Source organism: Hyperolius riggenbachi, chromosome 4 (assembly GCF_040937935.1).
Source record: "Hyperolius riggenbachi isolate aHypRig1 chromosome 4, aHypRig1.pri, whole genome shotgun sequence".
NCBI lineage: Eukaryota > Metazoa > Chordata > Amphibia > Anura > Hyperoliidae > Hyperolius > Hyperolius riggenbachi.
The window spans coordinates 472128967-472147116 of record NC_090649.1 but is presented as its reverse complement, the minus strand read 5'-3'; the positions used below and the strand labels follow the sequence as shown (position 1 = coordinate 472147116).

At 43.0% G+C, this 18150-nt stretch overlaps 1 long non-coding RNA gene across 1 annotated transcript in view; it reads left to right on the top strand.

Annotated features, from left to right (window-relative positions):
* LOC137570990 (uncharacterized) overlaps positions 1–13295 on the top strand; it is a 354595-nt gene extending 341300 nt beyond the window's left edge. Inside the window, exon 3 of the long non-coding RNA XR_011031268.1 lies at positions 13212–13295. This is a non-coding gene — a long non-coding RNA (uncharacterized lncRNA). The remainder of the gene's footprint in view (positions 1–13211) is intronic.
* The last annotated feature ends 4855 nt before the right edge of the window (positions 13296–18150 follow it).

Here is an 18150-nt window from a genome sequence, read left to right as displayed (position 1 = left end):
AGGCTGGACCTCCAGAAGCTGAGCAATACAAGCTTTCAGTGGTACTGTACAGTTTAATACTCATGTTTCATATGTGTGAATTTGTAACGCCTTACTGAATGCAAATATGCATTTCATTTATTGATATAACCTATGGGTCTTGAGAAATTTGCCAGGCATTCCACCATATCTTTGTCCCTGGATGGAAGACTGCCCCACCTCTAATTGCAGCAAAGCTGGACTTAGTTTATCATAGTTACGCCCCACTGCAGAGGGAACAAACCCAGCGACTTACTCAGTTTTGGGTCTTTGGCCTTTTGGTCATCATTTGTTGAATTCCATCCATCTAATCCCATCTTTCTCACAGTCAGCATAATGCTGCCTGCTGATGGTTGACAGAAGTCCACAGCAGGGCAGTTTCTAGGCTAAATTGCACCCAGGGCAAGGGTGTAAAAATTGTGCCCTCCCCCGCCGCTTTGGCGCCTCTCCACCCAGCGCCCCAGATGGTTGCGTGGTTTGCATGCCCATTGAATTGGGCCTGGTCCAGGGCTACTTAAAGTCCACAGCGCCATCTGCTGGTGGAGCAATGAAAGTCCAGGGGCTTTCCAAGTTAATATTGCCACCATGATTCCTAACAGATGCGTTGCTGTTGTTTAACTTTTCAAGTACAGTTTAAAGTCATTAATCACCTTCCTCTCTTTATTATTAATAAAACTGAATGAGGACTATGCCATTCTTTGTCATGTTTGATGAAAATAAATATTCAACAGGAATTCCCTTAGAAAAAACTCAGTCATGTGGCACAGAGATCTATGCAGAAAGCGTTCCTAACTAAAGAAAGTGTAGTGGATGCTCCCTAATTATAGACAGGGGCGTAGCAATAGGGGGTGCAGCGGTAGCGACCGCATCGGGGCCCTTGGGCCAGAGGGGCCCCGAAGGGCCCTCCCTCAACTACAGTTTTAGCTCTCTATTGGTCCTGTGCTCATAATAATCACTTCTATATATACATTGAGTAGTGGTAAACATTAACTAGCTCTTCCCCATCCCCTTCTTGCACCTCCGACACTGTAGTTGCCATTGTCAGGTTTTGGTGCGCCGTATCAATTGTTATGTATAGAGTGCCTGGGGGGCCCCATTGTAAAACTTGCATCGGGGCCCACAGCTCCTTAGCTACGCCACACCTCCTGAAACAGCAACTCTTTGAAGCCAGCACTGCAGCTCAGCAGATGCGTATCTTTAATTAACTCTAAAGTACTGGCCACAATTAATTATTATCTCAGCAAAGGGAGGAGGTAGATGAGGTCATGTAATGCTTACAGGGTCTGACTTGCTTCTGCCTCCTGCCCACTCTTCCCTGACAACAGCCTGTGTGGGTGACGATAGGATAGGATAAGACACGTGGGCAGCTTTTTTTAAAAAAAAAAATGCAACAGGAAATGATGCTATGAGACCCAGCCAGCCAGATTTTTTTTGCAACAGTAGAGCAATAAATGCAAATGTACACATTAATGACTTCAGTTGATATCTATGCAAAGAAGCTTCTCTGAGCCCTTCAACCCTCTGAGTAGAATACAGTCTTGTTTTCTGAAGTACTTAAACAGCCAAGAAACAGGGAGAGACAGCTTGAGATAAGGTTTTACTGCAGGAAAGTTTAAAGGGCCATTATTCCTTCTTTGTTTTATAGCTGTCAGGAGCTGTCAGCCATACTATCTCAGAATATAACATATATAAGTAGATAAATACTTGCTCTATTTCCATAAGATATATATTGCACTGTCCAAGTTTTGATTTGAGTGATTTTTCTACAGTAAAAAAAGAGAAAATCCTTCTTAGCATTTCCTATGTTAACTGTGGCTATTTTGAAGCCAGTCCTGATGTCATTTCCTCCCTTACTCTCCTCTGCCTGATTTACCTACCCTTCACTATAGAAAGTGCATTGTCTCAGCATGAGAAATATTGCCCAATCAGAGAGGAACAGAGGTGTGGGAGGGGAAATCAGGAGGGAGAGAGGCTTCAGCCAATCAGGCTGCATTAGTTAAGTCTGACGGGATATAGAGAAGACAAAAAGGATGAACCAGCATTCCCTGCAACTTCCTTTTTGTGTACCAAATGTTGTGTGTACCAAATAAGAGTCAGGTAAACCGGGGAATGATAATTTATCAACAAGAGAAGTAATAGTGATTTCAACATTTGGATTGCCTGGTCAGCATCCTTATTACTTGTTTACCAATAAAGAATTGTTTTTTTTTTATTTTATGCCCGACAGTTACTCTTTAAAAGGTAACGTGTGGTTTCTAAACTGCACCTGTGACTGTATCATGCAATGTTATTAAAAAAAAAAAAGGCTATATACAGTAACTGAAATAAACACGAGACTTTTCTTTACTACTAATGTTCTATTTGTTATCCATACTACACGTACAATTCATTATATTATTCTTTTTTTCCCTTCAGGTTTGTTTTGAAGCCAGCCAGAAGGATGTGTTTACATACAAAATATTGCTTTTGGACCGGAGTGTCCCTTTAAAGCCAAATCACTTAAATCGTGATCTCATCTGCCTCTCTGACACGTCAAAGTAGTCCTTGATTAAAATTAGTTTTTACAGGCCCGGGGCGAACAATAAAAGTGTAGAGCGTGAATTCACAGCAAAGGATCCAGCCTGAAATTCCAGTGTCTGCTCCAATTACTTCCGAGCAGTGGAAAATCATTATTGCGTGCACCTTGCATTATAGTGCATCACTCGCTGCAGCCACCAGTCGCCAGGCCCGGGCCTTTGTCCTTTCATGCAAAACACTCACAAAGTGCATCGTCTGGGGATTACCCCCCCCCATCTCCAGACACGTCACAATTCAATGATCTCTTCTCTGTCTCTGCTTACGCTTTGATGGACGCGCTTGGCACACCAGTCTGGACAAGAGGCCATTTTTATAGCGAAGTCACAAGAATCGCGCTTCAAAGTGGAGCTATTATCAAATAAAGAAAGCAATCTGTCAAGTAGCAAAGGCAACATTGTAACAACAGTGTTTCAAGGTGAAACTAAACTGATGAGATAAACAATTGTATCTAACCTCCTTCTCCTAAAAATGACTTTTTTTTAGATATCCCACGGTTTTATTCATTTTTAAATCCACTTGTGTACGATTTGTCAGCTGACACCATCTTACATCGTAAGAGAGAGTACTGAGGTCGGGAGGAGCGAAAGACCCGGCCACCGTTATACGCATGCTGGTCGTCAATGTGCGCGTCACCATCGGGTAAAGCTGCCGATAGCCGGAAGTGGAGGACGATGCGCGAGTCTCGGCTGAGCCAGTCGCATCGCGGGAACCTCCAGGTAAATCCCTAACAGAAGCTCACCATTTTCTCCTAACAACGATTCCTGCCAGTTCTGACTAGATCTAGTCAGACTCGTCTCTCCGGAAGCTGAAAACCTTAGGCCTGGTTCAAACATGCGCTCCAGTGACGCGCTGCGCACACGTCCGCCCTAGCTTTAGACGAGCATGCGCGATGACGTGGCTGTGGGCGGCACGAGCGGGAGGCGGACATTACAGCACTTAAAAGACGCATGAATGGCGTCTATACCCAATCGTAATAATCCGCACCACCTTCAAGTATGTATCTTCATTTATTGGTAGAAAAAGACAAACAAATTAAAAAGAACTGCATGGCAAGACAGTCCGCTGTTTCGGGCTACCTGCCCATCTTCAAGTTGCCCAGTTCTGATTAAAACACATATCAAAAGCACACATATATACAAGTATCATCCAATCACAGAAGGTATACAAATTAGAGGACCTGATGGGGAACTGATCATTTACATATTCCGGCCACACCTACAAGGCCACACAATAAGCTGATTGGCTGGAAAAGAATTTCAAATTCCCAGCACTAAAAACACAATAATGATCATTATTAACATGCCCCATCGATATATGAATATAAGCATATATAAGCATATATAAGCACGAGCGGGTGTCAAAAATTAAGAGTAAATACTCACATGGGGAAAAAAACCTATAAATAAACCCCCACTGATAAGGATTGATAGGAAAGGTCTGCCGTCCAATAGAAATAACAAGGAGCGTGTACTACACACTATATATGGAAAGAATGCCAATCTCTTAGCATGCCGCCGGAAAAAAAAGGGGTTTTTTGATTGGTCGACGGATCCTGTATACCTGGGGCGTCTGGTTTCCGTGACGCCTTGCTGTACGGAGCGGTGTTCCGCCTTATACGGAGTACAGGGTCTGCGGGGTAAGGTGATTCCGCCTTGTTACGTAATTTCGCCAAGCTGGTATGAAATTCCTCCTTATTACGGAATTCCTCCTTTTTGTTACGGAATTCCTCCTTTTTGTTACGGAATTCCTCCTGGTTACGGAATTCCTCCTATTTACGTGATTCCGTTTTATACGGAAGTTTTTAGGCGTTCTCTTGGCGTTTTATGGCGTTCTTTCCGGCGGCATTAAGAGATTGGCATTCTTTCCATATATAGTGTGTAGTACACGCTCCTTGTTATTTCTATTGGACGGCAGACCTTTCCTATCAATCCTTATCAGTGGGGGTTTATTTATAGGTTTTTTTCCCCATGTGAGTATTTACTCTTAATTTTTGACACCCGCTCGTGCTTATATATGCTTATATATGCTTATATTCATATATCGATGGGGCATGTTAATAATGATCATTATTGTGTTTTTAGTGCTGGGAATTTGAAATTCTTTTCCAGCCAATCAGCTTATTGTGTGGCCTTGTAGGTGTGGCCGGAATATGTAAATGATCAGTTCCCCATCAGGTCCTCTAATTTGTATACCTTCTGTGATTGGATGATACTTGTATATATGTGTGCTTTTGATATGTGTTTTAATCAGAACTGGGCAACTTGAAGATGGGCAGGTAGCCCGAAACAGCGGACTGTCTTGCCACGCAGTTCTTTTTAATTTGTTTGTCTTTTTCTACCAATAAATGAAGATACATACTTGAAGGTGGTGCGTATTATTACGATTGGATACTATTGGATCCTGTGGTGTCCGGGATCTTTCTCCAGCACACCTACCATTCCTTACTGGATGGTTTACCAGAGAGTGCTACTCCATACATATGAATGGCGTCTATAGACATTTCTTTGCTGTCTTGCCTTTGAAAAGGCCGCAAGTGCGGCGAAACATGTCAGGCATTGCTGACAGTTACCTCACCCCGCTGGGCACACTATAGGAACCTCCACTGGATCACATCCACTCATCCATCCATATGGCAGCATTACATAAGGACTGGTAACGATGCGACCCTTTATGGCTATGCATTACATCTGTGCTGCTTGGACCTGCTTTGCCTAAATTGCATGGACAGACTCACCTTGCATGGACCGGTCTTGTGTGGCTTTGCCTTGCTATATTTACATCACTGCTGCCTATTAACCATTGCCTTTCCCTGCGATTGGGGGACTTACAGCTAACATCAGTGTATGGGGCATTCAACCACCTGTGTTTATCCTGGTTATATGAAAGATGCTGTTGGCTACAGATGGTTGCAATAAGGAACTCTGCTTTATCATTGTGCTATTCTAGCATGATATGATGAACTGATATTATGTCCAATTTTGCAAACACACGATTGGAGATCTTGGATCCATGCTCTATATGAAACCACCAGTTGCCATTTCAGGATCACTACAGGCTTTCTAGCTTTGTGCTTAAAGAGTAACTGTCAGGCTGCAGAAGCTAATTTAAACCTCTATTCTCCTGTGTTAAACAGTTTAGAAGGAAGCCCAAAAGCCATTAGTGAAGATAAAAATCTCAGTTACCTTTGATGTGTGCTTATCAGCAAGGCTGTTAAAACCCAAGAGGACGCAAGCCGCATACTATACTGCAAAGCATTGTGGGGCCCTCCCCTCGGCTGCTAATGAGACGTTACAGCAGCTTGTAATCAGTCCAGCGCGTAGCACTGATAAATCTCCGGGCAGAGTACACTGCAGGAGTCAGCTATTGTTCCTAGCCACATGGCTCATTAATATTCACTGCACACTGTGTTGTTCAAGTAGGAGCTTATCTGTGATCAGGAAGCAGGCAGGACATGACGACACATTTGACAGAAAAACATGGAGCCTGCCATGAGCTGTCAGGAGCATCTATCTCTGCATATACTATATACAAATTCTGTGAAATCCAAACGTGGACAGTGAAATGCATATGTAATGTAAGTACAGCCAATCTTTAGCTACTGATATATGTGTTTATTTTCTCTGAGACCTTATACCTAACAGCTCCTCTTTAAGCTTCTGCCAGTACTTCATTCCATGCATGCCGCATGGTTTTATTGCTTAGCCATTACATTGAACTGCCTTTAATCATCTGATGGGAGTTTTTTTGGGGACTGCAGCCCCTCATTGGTCTAGTGGAGATTACATGCCCAGATCTGGGGGGTTTTGATATTTTAGGATGTGTTAGGGGGGTTTATGTCTCACTGTATAGTCTTTATATGCTTTTCTACTATTTTATAATAAAGTTTATATATAATAATTTTTCATGCACCCAAGAGCCAATTCTCTTCTTTATTGCTTCTCTAAGTCTTGACATTACTGGTCTGGTCTAGTGCTGACCTGTCCTGTCAGTTTTGCTTGACTGGACCGGAAATGTACATCTTTTATGTGTGGAGACATCCAAAGAAACACATACAAAACTGAAAGGACTGGACAGAAAGTGTACAGATTTATGTGTGCTCACTAACAGCAACTATCAAAAACTGACAGGGCAGGAATGGACACCCTTTCTATGTGTGACCAAAACCTTGGGGCCCTTTTTCACTGTATTAGTTGTTGTCAGTTATATCTGAAAGTACAACTGATGTGCAAGGTAATGTTCATGTTTCCCTATGGCTCAAGTGGGCGATATATCAGGTTCACAGACCTGTTAAACAAACATTGAAGCCGTTTAAAAACTTCCAGTTTCGGCGACAGTAGCCGAAAGGCCGGGAACGCGAGTGATTCTTCGCGTTCCTGGCCGTAATAGCGCCCTCTATGCTGTTATAGAATATATTTTTTAGTTGGCTTAAGTGACCCTTTAACCACTTCTCAACCACAGGTTTTTTTCCCCTTAACCACCAGAGCGATTTTTACATCACACTCCTCCTATTCGCCAGTAACTTTATTGTTATTTATCACATCAAAATGATCTATATCTTGTTTTATTTACCACAAATTAGGCTTTCTTCTGGTGGTACTTTTTGCTAAGAATTATTTTATTTTATATGCATTTTAAAGGGAATAATATTGGGGGGAAAAAATGAAAATTCATTATTTCTCATTCATTATTATATCATTATTATAGTTTTAAAATAAAATGTGCTTTGATACATGAAACCCACACATTTTATTTGCCTATTTTTCCCAGTTATGACAATGTTTAAAATGTGTCCCTAGTATATGTATGGTGACAGTGATGGTGGTAATATTTTATCTGGAAATTAAGGTGTATTTTTTTTGCGTTTTGTGATTTATTTATTTTTATTTTGCCAGCCTTTATTTGCAAAATGAACAGTATTATACCCTCAAGACATACATATTAAAAAGTCCAAAGGTTATTGATTTATGTTTTTTTTTTAAGTTTATTTATTTATTAATTTTTTACGTATCTTATTATAAATAACTATACGGTAGGGGTTAAAATTGTATTAAAATGTATTGTAAAATGTAAATGTATTTCAGTATGTAAGGAAGTGTTAGGCTAGAAACCCACTAGGAGAGCTTTGTAAGCGTGAGTGATTTGAAAAAGCTCTTGGTAATGCAATGCTATGGGGGATTTTTATGAAATCACATCACTCAAGTGGGATCACACCCATAGCATTACATTAGCTAGAGCTTTTCAAATCACAAAGCGCTCAGAAAAGCTCTCCTAGTGGGTTTCTAGCCTTAGGGTGCATTTTACTTTTTGGCCACAAGATGGCACTACACTGAATGTCTATGTGCTCATAAGAGCATGCGGAAGTACTGTTTACATGTTGTTTACGTCGGAATTTAGTGAATGAGCTGCGTCTTGCTGACACGGCTTTTCATTCGCTACAGGCATTGTGATCAGGTCTGAGAACAAGCTGTTCTCATTCCCTGATCACCGGATGGCGAGATGGCGGCCGATCAGCGGCTCTGCGATGCGGCGATAGGGAACGACGAGGTACACAAAGCGGGTAGGTGTATTTACGCCATATGAAACATTGTGCACTGAGGCGTAGATATGCGATGTGGCATTTGGGAAAAAGTTAAAGGACACTCAAGGGAAACATGTAAGCAAATAAAACCTGAGAGAACTGACAGGTTTTAGACTGAGCAATCTCCTCATGGGGGGTTCTCAGGGTTTTCTTTGTTTTCAAAAGCATTTCTTGAACAACAGTTTAACTGCCAAAATAGTAAGATACCAGCCAGCCTCCCTACTCCCTTGCACACTATTTTGTCAGTTAGACTGAGCAACTGTTGTTCAGGAAATGCTATTGAAAACAAAGAAAACCCTGAGAATCCCCCAAGAGGAAATGGACTAGTCTAAATAAGGTTTAGTTAATAGACTGAATAAACCCTACAAAATAAATGCACTACCTAGTTGGCAATCAAAACAAAGTAAAAAAAACAAATGCGATAGTAGAGGACAGATTTAAAATAAGGGTGGTACTACTCAGTTGGTATATATATATATATATATATATATATATATATATATATATATATATATATATATATATATATATATATATATATATATATATATTTATACACCAATTCAAAGGGCCTCCAAACACAACAAAAACCCTCTTTAATCTGTGCTTTAAAGTAAACAAATTACCATCTTTCATATACTGAACAACCAAAGTCTCTGCTTTTTCTGTATGGGGAAAAAAAAAAACTTTTCTGACATCTCTTCTTTACAGGAAGTTTCAGGTTCCTTAGAAGTCCATTAATTCAGATCAAAAACATTTTTTCTGCATTTTATAAAAAGAAAACAAACAAAAAGAAAACAGTTAGAAGTTTAAACCACATTTACCGGTGAACTCCCTGTTTTTTTATGCAGTTCTGTCTGCTGTGTTTCTCTTCAGTCGAAAAGGTGATGATGAAAAAGTCTAGCAGGATGTTCTGAAGTTTGTAGTTTAGAGATTTATTGCACACTATAAAGTAAATAAGTTGTACATTTTTCAAAAAGTGGTGTTACCCCCCTCCCCTTCCTCTGCCCCCCCCCCCCCTCCCCCACCTCAAAAAAAAATATTGCTCCCCCCTCGAGAGTGATTCATGAACAACATAAATTAGTAAAATTAAACGAGCAGAGTCTAATTTGTGAGGTAGTAAAGATTTTGCAGTAAAATTATAAAGGTTTAATTGCATCTTTGTGGTAATGGAATGTCTTCATGCTTTACCTATTACATAAATAATCCAAGGAGGTTAAAGCCTATTTCTGGGCATTTTCATGTGTTGAAAAACACTGGATATGTACTTGAATGTAAGTTAACGTCAATAATAAGTTACAGATTGCCCAGCAAGCTCATGTTAAACCAGAACTCCTAGGAGTTAGTGTTGGGCGAACAGTGTTCGCCACTGTTCGGGTTCTGCAGAACATCACCCTGTTCGGGTGATGTTCGAGTTCGGCCGAACACCTGATGGTGTTCGGCCTTTTAAGTTCGGGTTCGCCCCGAACTACTGAATGGCCGCCGAACAGGGCCCTGTTCGCCCGAACATGCCGCAATACGGCCCCCCTATGGGGTCGCAGGCATAAGGGGGGAGCATGCCCCGATCGCGGGGGGGGGGGGGCGGAAATTCCCCCCACCCCCTCCGCTACCGCTCCCCCCTCTGCCCGCTTCCCCATAAAAATTTTTTAAGGCAAGTTAATTAGTACTTGGTGGCTGGCCTGGCACTGGCAGTGGAGTGAGGAGGAGGAGGAGTCCGAGTAGCAGAGTGACGCGTTGAGGCCGGGCAGCGGGCGGTTCAGCGGTAGTACCCTTGTGGTACTTCCGCCCTTTCTCTGACCTCACGTCCTCTGCATACGAGGATACGCATCACGCGTACCCTCGTATGCGTCATCACGTAGAGAACATGAGGTCAGAGAAAGGGCGGAAGTACCACAAGGGTACTACCGCTGAACCGCCCGCTGCCCGGCCTCAACGCGTCACTCTGCTACTCGGACTCCTCCTTACTCCACTGCCAGTGCCAGGCCAGCCACCAAGTACTATTTAACTTGCCTTAAACTTTTTTTATGGGGAAGCGGGCAGAGGGGGGAGCGCTAGCGGAGGGGGTGGGGGGAATTTCCGACCCCCCCCCCCCCCCCCGCGATCGGGCATGCTCCCCCCTTATGCCTGCGACCCCATAGGGCCCCCAAAATGGGCATGTTTGGGGGTCCCATTGACTTCCATTGAGTTCGGCGTTCGGGCCGAACATGCCGAACATCTGGCCCATGTTCGGCCTGTTCGGCCCGAACCCGAACATCCAGGTGTTCGCCCAACACTACTAGGAGTGTGTAAGGGGCTAAAAAACACCAAAAAGCCTTCTTACTAAAAATGCTATGTAAATTCTGATTTAAATACTAAACACAATAGATACCGGTAACCCTTTTAGGAGGACTCTAATTAAACATAACTTTTACTAGAATAACCTTAACCACTTGAGGACCGCGGTGTTAAACCCCTCTAAAGACCAGGCCATTTTTCATAAATTGGGCCACTGCAGCTTTATGGGCTCGCTGCAGGGCCACACAACTCAGCACACAAGTGATTCCCCCCCCCCCCCCCCCCCTTTTCTCTCTGTTGGTGGGGTCTGATCGCTCCCCCACTATTTATTTTTTTTTTTTTTACAAATATTTTTCTTATTTTTTTATTAATAAAAATGCCTATTTTTCTTATAATAGGCTTCGCTTCTGTGTCCCCCAGGGGGACAGCCGTGTCACACGTCTGTCCCCAGTACAGCGCTGCCTTAGATTGCAGGTATATTAGACGGCGGTTTCGCCATCTAACAGTCTCCGAGCGGCGATCGCCACTGGAAGACTGAAGGCGGAGCGGAGCTTTGACTTCCAAACGAAGATGCGCGCGCACTCTCCTGCTAGCCCCATAAAAGGCCGTTCACTGCAATCGGCGTAGAGCCGTCCTGGGGCTGCCGCCAATTGGTGTGGAGCGGTTGCAATGGCAAGAAGTTAAACGGGTAATATTATGAGGTTTACATTGAAATTGACCTACAAGGGACACAGTTTTAAAGTGCTTTGATTTAGATCTGTGTCACTCAGACTGAATATATGTGGCGGCCTGGCGGGATCAAGACACCTGTTCCCTCGTAAAAATGCCCACAACTACAGACAGACCCCTCCACCAACCCAACATGTTTCACCCTCTTTCAATGGGGGGCTTTGTCAGGGGGAAAAATAGTGCTCAGTGCTAAGGGTGCCAGTGCAAATATAGCATTCACAAATACATTTCAATCAATATCATATAGCCTTTTGGCTGTCATAGCAATAGGTGTTCTGCTCTCGTAGCAGCCAGGCTGCTATGAGAGCAGAAAAGCCTATTGCTATGACAGAGCCCCTGACAAAGCCCCCATTTAGACATAGTGAAACATGTTGGATGGTGGGAGTCTGTCTGTAATTATAAGCATTTTTGAAAGGGAACAAGTGTCGCCTATATTCAGTCTGAGTGATGTGGATCTAGATCAAAGCACTTTAAACCTGTGTGCCTTGAAAGTCAATTTCGATGCAAACATCATAATATTACCCTATTAAGGTTATTGTAGTAAAAGTTACATTTTAATTAGAGTCCTCCTAAAAGGTTATCTATTGTGTTTAGTATTTAAATCAGACTTTGTGCAGTTTGCATAGCATTTTTTAGTAAGAAATGTTTAAGTTTTTTGGTCCTTTTTAGCCCCTTTCACACTCCTAGGAGTTCTGGTTCAACATGAGCTTGCTGGGTAATCTGTAACATTTTATTGACGCTAACGATAAAGGAGAACTGTAGTGAGAGGTATATGGAGGCTGCCATATTGATTTCTTTTTAAGCAATACCAGTTGCCTGGCAGCCCTGCTGTGCTATATGCCTGCAGTAGTGTGAATCGCACCAGAAACATGCATGCAGCTAATCTTGTCAGATCTGACAAAAATGTCAGAAGCACCTGATCTACTTCATGCTTGTTCAGGCTCCTTAAAAGGAAATAAATATGGCAGCCTCCATATACCTCTCACTACAGTTCTCCTTTAAGAGCCACACTCTGACTATTACCCGTCTTCTCCTTCAGGCCTTGTTCACATTATAGGAGTTTTTGTAAAATTTTAAGCGCGGGCGATTTTCAAAATCGCCCTGAATGCGCTCGTGCAATTATTCTCTATGAGAAAGTTCATATCAGAGCGGTTAATTTGCAATCTGCTTTGAAAAGCTGTGCTTAGGCCATTTTTGAGGCGATTTGCCTCAATGGAAGGTATAGGAAAAACGCAAAACGCTCACAAAATCGCTTTGGCAAGCGATTGCATGAGCTTTTAAAAAAAAAATACATTGTATTTATTTTTTCTGCATCAAAAGACGGAAGAGCTCTGCAAAAGTGCATACAAAAAACGAGCAAACGCTCACAGAAAAAAACACGCAAAAAAAGCCCACTGCAGACGGACACACGAGCCGAACGCAATGTGAACAAGGCCTCAGTGTTAAAGAGGCACTGTAGTTACATATAGTAGAATGCGTTAAAGGGACTCCGAGCACCTCCTATGGGCATGCCTTTTAGACAGACAACTTCCAACAAAGTCGTGGTATGACTCCTCTGGAGGAGCCTCTTGCAATTGCCATGCTTGTCACTTTCTCTTCCTGCTTCATTCAGTGATGCTCTTCTCTAACAGAGAAGACAGGGGTGACCCGGAAGTTATAACAGCATAGCCAAGATGAAATCGAACAAAAACTATTTGGTGTAGAACGGCGATTCAGGCATCAAATAAAAAAGGAGAGTGCAAGCTACATAAAGGTGTGGATCTTTAAGTACTTTGCAGTACTGGTCGCAGTCTTAATGTCATGCCCATGAGAGGTGCTCTGAGTCCCTTTAAATTATTCAGGATACCCACTTTTACTGTCATTTTCCTGGTTTCAGCATCAGAAACACTTCTTATACCTGTATATTGCTGTATAGCGGTATATAGACCCGCCTTCTCAGTGATGCTTAGCCTAGGCTGTTTAGCTATGTGGAATTTGACACTTAAATCATTTTGGGAGACCAGACATTATTTTTTATTGTCTTATGATTTTTCAGAAACCAAGCTTCCGCAGAGCTGCACCTGACTGGACTAGAGACGGTGACGCCTGTGATAAATTTTAAAATGTACGGTAAATCAGTTTGAGGAAACATTTTACAATGGGCAAACATGGGCTAAATAATTTATAAATTAATATTGTGTGAAAAAAATACCTTTTTTTATTTACTATGTACATACGCATCCAGTTTGAGTCTCTGTAACAAAAAATTAGGATGCACGCCCACCACTTATTCATGGCGGGACTTACGTCGGAGATTGGTGATGGTGAACAGGAACATGTGTTGCCCGAGCCAAGCAAAGTGTCTGGGAATGGATGAACTTGACTTTAATCAGGAGCCATGTTCGTTTATAAAATGAAAGTAAAAAGAAGTGTAAAAAAGTTCAAACACTTCCTGGTAAACCAGGATAGTGTGTAGCACCATCTTGTGGCCAAAAAGTCAAATCAAAAATACATTCAAAAAATAAATTTACCATAGCTATTAACCCCTTCTAACACCCTTCTCCTCCGTAGTTACCAAAATAAAACACTAGTAAAAAGACACACAAAAAAAAACAAAGTAACAGCATATAGAAAAAACACATAAATAGTTACCATTGGCTCTAAGTTTTGTTAAAATGTATGTCATTAGGGTATATTACTGTTATTGTAGCAAATAAAGGCTTGTACAGTAAATATTGATAGGGTACAAGAAATACAAACAGGAAAAATACACCTTTATTTCCGAATAATATATTGTCACCATACATTGTACTAGGAACATAATTTGAATGATATCCGGGACAATGGACAAATGGGTGGCTTTTATCTAAAATAGCATTGTTTATTTTTAAACTATAGGGGATGCAATTAAAGGAATACTTAAGTCAAAAAAAAAAAATGACATTTACTCACCTGGGGCATCCCTCAGCACCCCGAAGCTGGATGGTGCCCTCGCAGCCCCGCTCCGATCGTCCTGTCCCCGCCGGCGGCTACTTCCGTTTCGGCGACAGCCGCCGACAGGCTGGGAACGCGGCTGATTTTCCGCGTTCCCAGCCGCTGCTATCACTCTCTATGCTGCTATTGCGTCTATATAGACGCTATAGCAGCATAGAGAGTGATAGCAGCGGCTGGGAACGCGGAAAATCAGCCGCGTTCCCAGCCTGTCGGCGGCTGTCGCCGAAACGGAAGTAGCCGCCGGCGGGGACAGGACGATCGGAGCGGGGCTGCGAGGGCACCATCCAGCTTCGGGGTGCTGAGGGATGCCCCAGGTGAGTAAATGTCATTTTTTTTTTTTTGACTTAAGTATTCCTTTAAAGAAATAGTGTATTTTTTCATGTTTTTACCTTTAAAATGCATAGAAAATAAAGTAATTACTGAAAACAAGTATTACCCACAAAAAGCCTAAAGGGGCCCATACCCCTAACGATTTTCCCGCCAATATACAGCAGATTCGATCACTGTAATCGTATCTGCTGTGAAATCGTTGCGCAAACGCTGACTGAAGATTAATTTCCGTCCAAAATCAATCGTTCCCGTCGATCCGTCCGTGCAGAAGATATCGCTCGATCGGCGGCGGGTCGGGAGTGCGTCGATAGCGGCATTGGAATGTCCGACGACCGACGCTAGCGCCAATACATTACCTACTCCGCCGGCGCGTGTCATTTCTGTCCCCGCTGCTCCTTCTCCGCTGGGTTCCGGCTGGCTTCACTTCTTCCTGTCCCGACAGGAAGTTTAAACAGTAGAGCGCCCTCTACTGTTTAAACTTTCCCGGACGTGAAGTGAAGTTGGAGCCCTGGAGCCCAGCGGAGAAGAAGACAGCGGAGACTGGGGGACTTGCACCGGCCGGATCAGGTAATGTATGCAGGGGGAGGGGGGGGGCGGTGTCAGCTGCACAGATGGTGAATCGATTTCATGTTGAAATCGATTCACAATCTGTTTGCAGTAAAGGCAGCCATACGATCCCTCTCTGATCAGATTCGATCAGAGAGGGATCTATCTGTTGGTCAATCTGATGGCAAATCGACCAGTGTATGGCTACCTTAATTTGTGGGGGGAAAAAAACAAGAGATAGATCATTTAGGTGTGATAAGCAGTGATAAAGTCATGGCCAAATGAATGGGACGAGCGCTGAAAGGCTGAAAGGGGAAAATGGCTCTTGGTGGTAAGGGTAAAATAGCCTGTGGGTTGATGTGGTTAAGGGGAGCACTGGGGCACATGGGTCAGATCTCTATATCTGCTCATCCCACATAGGAGGTCCTGTTTAGTTTTATAAAGCATTGGGGAGAGGGGGAGGAAAAGCAAAACAGTGCTTACGTGTGTGTAAGTTCAGTAATTCTTTAAGTTTAGTGTCAGGCTTAGCGGTAGGGCAATGGTTAGCGTTAGCATTAGGTTTAAGTCTCTCTCTGCTCTTTCTTATTTTTAACAAGGTTCCTGATATTTCTTTTGTTTCCATTACATCGAGCTAAAGCGTAAAACTTCAATAAAACTCAATTTGCCAAAAAAAGAAAAAAAAAAGGTGGAAATAAAACAATCCAGAGCCGATGTAACACTACTGAGTACTGTACATGACACATATAATAAATAATATAAATGATCTGCTTTTGACCTCACAACCTCTGTTAAATAAACCACATCTGCTTTTTCATTGTAAAAGTTTTGGCAAAGTGTGATCGTCACTGGCCTGACAGCTGCAGATACGTTTCCACGCAAAAAGCATTTACTATGTAATATTCCTCTTCATCTACTAATAACAGCAGGAGGGATGCACAGCTACAGGTGCTGGACTGGTTTAACCACTTAATGACAAGCTGACTTATAAAAACGTCCTGCTAGAGCCTCCTAATGGCTCCAGGACGTTTCTATAAGTCAGACAGTGCTGGAAGCATGTGATTATTTATTTTTTTAACTGTGAGGCACATGGCAACTTAAAGAGAATCTGTATTGTTAAAATCGCACAAAAGTAAACATACCAGTGCGTTAGGGGACATCTCCTATTACCCTCTGACACAATTTCGCCGCTCCTCGCCGCATTAAAAGTGGTTAAAAACAGTTTTAAAAAGTTTGTTTATGAACAAACAAAATGGCCACCAAAACAGGAAGTAGGTTGATGTACAGTATGTCCACACATAGAAAATACATCCATACACAAGCAGGCTGTATACAGCATTCCTTTTGAATCTCAAGAGATCATTTGTGTGTTTCTTTCCCCCTGTTCTCATGCACTGAAGTTTCAGGCTGCTCTTTTCTTCCTGCAAACAGCTTTGCCCTTGTCTGTAATTCTTCAGTATGTGAAAGCCCAGCCAGCTCAGAGGACGATTTATCCAGCTTGTAAAAGAGAAGAGAGAAGCTGCTCTAATCTAAATAATACACAGGCAATGTGCATAGAGGGGCCTGGAAGGGGGAATTCATAGCAGAACCACAACACTGAAGAACTTGGCAGCCTTCCAGACACAGGCCGACAAGTCTGACAGGGGAAAGATACATTGATTTATTACAGAGACGGTGATAGCAGAAAGTGCTGCAGTAAGCCAGGACACATTAGAATAGCTTTTGGAACTTGTAGGATGATAAAAAACAGGATGTAATTTTTGTTATGGAGTCTCTTTAATATCTAGGGGACCATGGCTTCTCAATTCATGTATCCAGGGGCATATTAAACTCTGGGATGTTGGTAACCTAACTGCATAATTCAGGTATCTAGGGACAATGCATGTGTCTTATAACAGTAGTGCAGCCTGCAGGTTTAACAGCAATTAAACCCCCTCCAGCGGTTTTGAATTGTGGTCTCCCATTGCTTGTTGGACTGAGATATTCCAACTTGCCTTAACACCCTTTCAACCAATAAACAGGGAGGGCGGGGAAAGGAGGGGGCCAAATTTAGTTGGTCTTTCTGGGACTCTGTATGTTCTAATTAAATCTGTATCTGCTGCTCAATCTCATTATCTGTAATGGTGAGGGGTAAGGCTAGTGTTAGGGTCAACACACACCATACAATCTTGGTTGTTCAATCTTACCACTTTCATGTAGTATAAGAGCTTATCCAATCAATCTTTCAAGGTATTTTCAATCTGTTGGCCCTTATACTACATAGATTTGGTAAATCTGTACAACCAAGATTGTATGGTGTGTGTTGAGCTTTAGGAGTGGAGAGGGGGGAGGTTAGTGTTAGGAGTGGAGAGGGGTAAGGTTAGTGTTAGGAGTGGAGAGGGGGGAGGTTAGTTTTAGGAGTCAAGAGGGGAGGTTAGTGTTAGGAGTGGAGAGAGGGGAGGTTAGTGCTAGGAGTGGAGAGGGAGGAGGTTAGTGTTAGAAGTGGAGAGGGAGGAGGTTAGTGTTAGGAGTGGAGAGGGAGGAGGTTAGTGTTAGGAGTGGAGTGGTGGGGGTTAGTGTTAGGAGTGGAGTGATGGGGGTTAGTGTTAGGAGTGGAGAGGGAGGAGGTTAGTGTTAGGAGTGGAGAGGGAGGAGGTTAGTGTTAGGAGTCAATAGGGGAGGTTAGTGTTAGGAGTGGAGAGGGGTAAGGTTAGTGTTAGGAGTGGAGAGGGAGGAGGTTAGTGTTAGGAGTGGAGAGGGAGGAGGTTAGTGTTAGGAGTGGAGTGGGGGTAGGTTAGTGTTAGGAGAAGAGAGGGGGAGGTTAGTGTTAGGAGTGGAGTGGTGGGAGGTTAGTGTTAGGAGTGGAGAGGGAGGAGGTTAGTGTTAGGAGTGGAGACTGGAGAGGGAGGAGGTTAGTGTTAGGAGTCAAGAGCAGGGCCGGATTTGTACTTTTTAACGCCCAAGGCCACTGTCACCTGCCGCCCCCCCTTCAGTATAGGTAGCCAGATGACCCCTTTCCCTCTAGTGTAGGTAGCCTGTTGACCCCTCCCCCTCAAATATAGGTAGCTAGATGACTCCCTTAATCCTTCCCTTTCCCACTCCCATCTTTCAGTATAGGTAGCCAGCTTGCCTCCACATTGCAGCAGCCA